Consider the following 6,162-nt stretch of genomic DNA (forward strand, 5'->3'; position numbering starts at 1 on the left):
TCAAAAAAAAAAAAAAAAAAGAAAGAAACTTATATCTCAAATTCTCACATCTGTCTAGGTGTGGTGATTCATGCCTATAATCCTAGCATTATGGGAGGCCGAGGCAGGTGTATTGCTTGAGCTTAGAAGTTTGAGATCAGCCTGAGCAAGAGCAAGACCCTGTCTTTACTTAAAATAGAAAAACTAGCCAGATATGGTTGCAGGTGCCTGTAGTCCCAACTACTCAGGAGGCTGAGGCAAGAGAATTGCTTAAGCCCAAGAGTTTGAGGTTGCTGTGAGCTATGATGATACCGCAGCACTCTACCTAGGGTGACAGAGACTCTGCCTCAAAAAAAAAAAGGAAGAGGCCAGGCATGGTGGCTCATGCTTGTAATCCTAGCACTTGGGAGGCTGAGGCAGATGGATTGCCTGACCTCACAGGCCCAAGACCAACTTGAATAAGAGCGAGATCTTATCTCAAAAAATAGCTGGGAGCAGTGCCTATGGCTCAGTAGGTAGGGTGCCCGGCCCCATATACCAAGGGTGGCAGGTTCAAACCCAGCCCCGGCCAAACTGTAACAAAAAAATAGTAGGGCCTTGTGGTAGGCACCTGTAATCCCAGCTACTTGAGAGGCTAAGGCAACAGAATCGCCTAAACCTAGGAGTTAGAAGTTGCTGTGAGATGTGTGACACCACGGCACTCTATTCAGGGCAATAAAGTGAGGCTCTGTCTCTAAAAAGAAAAAAATAGCACAGCCTTATGGCGGGTTCCTATAGTCCCAGCTACTCAGGAGGCTGAGGCAAGAGGATCGCTCAAGCTTAAGAGTTTGAGGTTGCTGTGAGCTATTAACACTAAGGTACTCTCTCTACCAAGGGTAAAAATGTGAGGCTCTGTCTCAAAAAGAAAGAAAAAAAAAGCTCAGCTCCCATAGCTCAGCGGTTAGGACGCCACCACATGCACGAGGGCTGGTGGGTTCAAACCTGGCCTGAGTCTGCTAATCAAACAAAAAATAGCTGGGTGTTGTGGTGGGCACCTGTAGTCCTAGCTACTTGGGAGACTGAGGCAAGAGAATCACTTGAGCCCAAGAGATTGAGGTTGCTGTGAGCTGTGACGCCATGTCACTCTACCAAGGTGACAAAGTGAGACTCTGTCTCAATAAAAGAAATAGAGAGAAAGAGGAAAGAAAGAAAGAAGGAAGGAAGGAAGGAAACATTAGATTATGGAAGAGATAGAGTCTGGAGAGAGACTTGAAAAATGACAGTCATAAAGCAAAAAAAATCAGGAGGAAAGCTTTAGACTGAAAAGGAGACTAACAAGGTCAGGCTCATCTGTACTTCTAGCAAGCTTAGGAGTTTGAGACCAGCCTGAGCAAGAGTGAGACCCTGTCTCTACTGAAAACAGAAAAAAATTAGCCAGGTGTGGTGGTCAAACCTGTATTCCCAGCTACTTAGGAAGCTGAGATGGGAGGATCACTTGAGCCCAGAAGTTTGAGGGTGAGATAGGCTGAGGCCACGGCACTCTAACCTGGGGAATGGTGAAACTCTTTCTCAAAAAGAAAAAAAGAAAGAAAGAAAGAAAAGAGACACAGCAAGAAAATCCAATGTGTGATCTACATTGGGTCTTGGATTTGTCTTTACCATCTCCCAAAAGCCAACTACAGCCCCCATCAAAAAAATCCAACTGTAAAAGATATATCCTGGGTGGGAATGTAAAATAGTGCAGCTGCTATGAAATATGGTATAGCCATTACTTGAAAAATTAAGTGTAGAATTACCATATTACCCAGCAATTCCACTTCCTGATATATGCCCAAAACAACTGAAATCAGTGTCTCAACAAGATAGTTGTACAAGATGGGCACCTGTGGCTCAAGCAGCTAAGGCGCCAACCATATACACCTGAGTTGGCGGGTTCAAATCCAGCCCAGGCCTGCCAAACAACAATGACAGCTGCAACCAAAAAATAGCCGGGCATTGTGGCGGGCACCTGTAGTCCCAGCTGCTTGGGAGGCAGAGGCAGGAGAATTGCTTGAGTCCAGGAGTTGGCGGTTGCTGTGACCTGTGATGCCACAGCACTCTACCCAGGGTGATAGCTTGAGGCTCTGTCTCCAAAAAAAAAAAAAAAAAAAAAAAAAAAAAAGATAGTTGTACACCCATGTTCACAGCAGCAGGGTTCACAATAGCCAAAAGGTGGAAACAACACTGCCTCCTCCAGAAACACCTGTTCCTGTTCCTGGGCCACAGAACCCCATCTGGCCTGCCCACCAGTCTGGGACAATGAAGAAGTCCTTGGTTCCTCATAGCTACATTGATCACTGCTTTCTTTCCCACCACAAATACAGAAGAGCAGCATAAAAACCTTGGGCTATGGGCGGTGCCTGTGGCTCAAAAGGGTAGGGCACCGGCCCCATATGCTGGAGGTATCGGGTTCAAACCAAGCCGCCAGCCAAAAACTACACACAAAAAAACCTTGGGCTATCTTGGGATGCAGAGGGATTTTAGAAACTTCTTTTTTGTTTGTTTTTTGTTTTGAGACAGAGTCTCACTCTGTCAGCCTGGACAGACAGCTGTGGCATCATAGCTCACAGCAACCTCAAACTCTTAGGCTCAAGCAATCCTCTTGCCTCAATTTTTCATTTTTAGTAGTGAAAGAGTCTCACTATTTCTTAGTTTGGTCTCGAACTCCTGTGCTCAAGCAATCAACCTGGCTTAGTGTCCCAGAGTCCTAGGATTACAGGTGTGAGCCACTGACTGGGCCCTGAAGATTTTAGAAACGTCTGTTGCAATACCTTGTTTCACAGCCGAGAAAGATAGAAGCCCAGCCTGGTGCAGTAGCTCACACCTGTAATCCTAGCACTCTGGGAGGCTGAGGTCAGTGAATTGCTTGAGCTCACGAATTAGAGATGAGCCTGAGAAAAAGTGAGACCCTGTTTCTACTAACAATAGAAAAACTGAGGCAAGAGGATTGCTTCCCATGAGTTGGAGGTTGCTGTGAGCTTTGATGCCATGGTACTCTACCAGGGCAAAAGCTTGAGACTCTGTCTCATAAAATAAAATAAAAAAAAGGTTACATAGTAAATTTTAGGCTCAGTGCCTGTTGCTCAAGTGGCTAAGGCGCCAGCCACATACACCTAAGGTGGCGGGTTTGAATCCAGCCTGGGCCTACCAAAACAACAATGATGGCTGCAACCAAAAAATAGCTGGGCATTGTGGCAGGTGCCTGTGGTCCCAGCTACTTGGGAGGCTGAGGCAGGAGACTTGCTTGAGCCCAGGAATTGGAGGTTGCAGTGAACTGTGATGCCATGGCACTCTACCCAAGGGGATAGCTTGAAGCTCTGTCTTAAAAAAAAAAAAAAAAAAAAAAAAAAAGACAGTAAATTTTAGTATAATAAAAAATACATTGAGACATTAGGGAAATTTGAATATGGAGTCTCCCTATATGGAGGGTGCCAAAAATATGTATGTATACATGCATTTTTCGTTGTTGTTGTTGTTGTTGTTGTTGTTGTTGAGACAGAGTCCCACCCTATGCCCCTGAGCAGAGTGCAGTGGCTTGATTGCTCACTGCAAACTTAGACTCTGGCTGTGGGCATCCTGCTGCCTCAATATCCGGAAGCTGCTGGGATTACAGGCACTCGCAGTGGTGCCCAGCTGGGTTTTTCCATTTTTTTCATGAGTCAGGATCTCACTCTCTCTCAGGCGAGTCTTGAACTCCTGAGCTCAAGCAATTCTCCCTCCTCAGGCTCCCACAGTGCTGGGATTACGGACGTGAGCCACCGCTCACAGCCATTTTTTTTTTTTTTTTGAGAAAGAGTCTCATTATGTCGCCCTCAGTAGAATGCTATGGAATCACAGCTCACAGTAACTTCAAACTCCTGGGCTTAAGGATTCTCTTACCTCAGCCTCCCAGCAGCTGGGACTACAGGCGCCTGCCACAATGCCTGGCTATTTTTCTTTTTTTTTTTTTTGGCCAGGGCTGGGTTTGAACCTGCCACCTCTGGCATATGGGGCCAGTGGCCTACTCCTTTGAGCCACAGGTGCCGCCCCGGGCTATTTTTGTGTTGTTGCAGTTATCATTGTTGTTTAGCTGGCCCGGACCTGGTTCGAACCTGCCAGACTCGGTGTACGTGGCTAGCACCATAACCACTGTGCTACGGCTGCCAAACCTGTATACATGCATTTTAAGAAAGAAAAAAACTGAATTAAAATTGTAATACTTGGCCGGGCTTGGTAGCTCATGCCTGTAATAATCACAGCACTTTAGGAGGCCGAGGTGGGTGAATTGCCTGAGCTCATGAGTTTGAGACCAGCCTGAGATAGATCAAGATATTGTCTCTAAAAATAGCCAGGCATTGTGGTAGGCACCTGTAGTCCCAGATACTCGGGAGTCTGAGGCAAAAGAGACTTGAGCCCAAAAGTTTGAGGTTGCTATGAGTTATGATGCCAGAGCACTCTATCGGGGGCGACAAAGTGAGAAAAGTAAGTAGGCTAAAAAAAATAAATAGGCTCGGCGCCTGTGGCTCAAGTGGCTAAGGCACCAGCCACATACACCTAACTAAGGTGGTGGGTTCAAATCTAGCCTAGGCCTGCCAAACAGGAATGATGGCTACAACCAAAAAATAGCCGGGCGTTGTGGTGGGCACCTGTAGTCCCAGCTACTTGGGAGGCTGAGGCAGGAGACTCGCTTGAGCCCAAGAGTTGGAGGTTGCTGTGAGCTGTGATGCCATGGCACTCTACCCAGGGGACAGCTTGAGGCTCTGTGTCCAAATAATAATAATAATAATAATAAATAAATAAATAAATAAATAAAATTGTAATTCTTAAGTCACATTTGACTTTTGTAATTACAAAAGATACAATATACAAGATAACAAACATTATTGGTAGAGACTGAGTATTACAATTTTTTATTTTATTTATTTTTGTTTAGCAGGCCCTGGCTGGGTTTGAACCCACCACCCTGGGGGGATGGGGCCAGCGCACTAAAATTATAATATAGCATTTTCCTTTTTAAAAATGTGCATGGTCTTGGCGCCTGTGGCTCAAGTGGCTAAGGCACCAGCCACATACACCTAAGGTGGCAGGTTTGAATCCAGCCCGGACCCGCCAAACAACAATGACAGCTGCAACCAAAAAATAGCCGGGCGTTGTGGTGGGTGCCTGTGGTCCCAGCTACTTGGGAGGCTGAGGCAGGAGACTCGCCTGAGCCCAGGAGTTGGAGGTTGCTGTGAGCTGTGATGCTACGGCACTCTACCCAGGGTGACGGCTTGAGGCTCTGTCTCAAAAAAAAAAAAAAATGTGCATACTAGGGTGGCGCCTGTGGTTTAGTGAGTAGGACACTGGCTGCATATACCAAGGGTGGTGGGTTCAAACCCAGCCCCAGCCAAAACTGCAACAACAACAACAACAAAATAAATAAAAATAAAAATGTACATACTGCCTCAGTGCCCATAGCTCAGTGAGTAAGGGCAGTAGCCACATACACCGAGCACCGAGATTGGCGGGTTTGAGTCAGGCTGGGCCTGCTAAACAACAACTCCAACCATAAAAATAGCTGGGCATTGTGGTGGGTGCCTGTAGTCCCAGCTACTTGGGAGGCCAAGGCAAGAGAATTGCTTAAGCCCAAGAGTTTGAGGTTGCTGTGAGCTATAACACTACAGCACTCTACTGAGGGCGACATAGTGAGACTCTATCTCAAAGAAAAAACAAAACATGTGCATACTGTGGGCATCCATAGCTCAGTAGTTAGAGTGCTGGCCCCATCCTCCAGGGCTGGTGGGTTAGAACCCGACTCAGGTCTGCTAAACACACACAAAAAAGCTGAGCACTGTGGCAAATGCCTATAGTCCCAGCTACTTGGGAGGCTGAGGCAAGAGAATCGCTTGAGTCCAAGAGTTGAGGTTGCTGTGAGCTATGACGCCACAGCACTCTACTGAGGGTGACAAAGTGAGACTCTGTCTCAATAAAAAAAGAAAAAATGTACATGGGTGTGGTGGCTCACACTTGTAATTCCAGCACTCTGGGAGGCCGAGGTGGGTGTATTGCTTGAGCTCACGAGTTTGAGACCAGCCTGAGCAAAAGCAAGACTATGTCTCTATTATAAATAGAAAAACTGAGACAAGAGGATGCTTAAGCCCTAGTTGGAGGTTGCTGTGAGCTATCATGCCATGGCACTCTACCCAG

Source organism: Otolemur garnettii, unplaced genomic scaffold (genome assembly GCF_000181295.1).
Source record: "Otolemur garnettii isolate 467f Iridium unplaced genomic scaffold, OtoGar3 scaffold00029, whole genome shotgun sequence".
In the NCBI taxonomy this organism is placed as follows: Eukaryota; Metazoa; Chordata; class Mammalia; order Primates; family Galagidae; genus Otolemur; species Otolemur garnettii.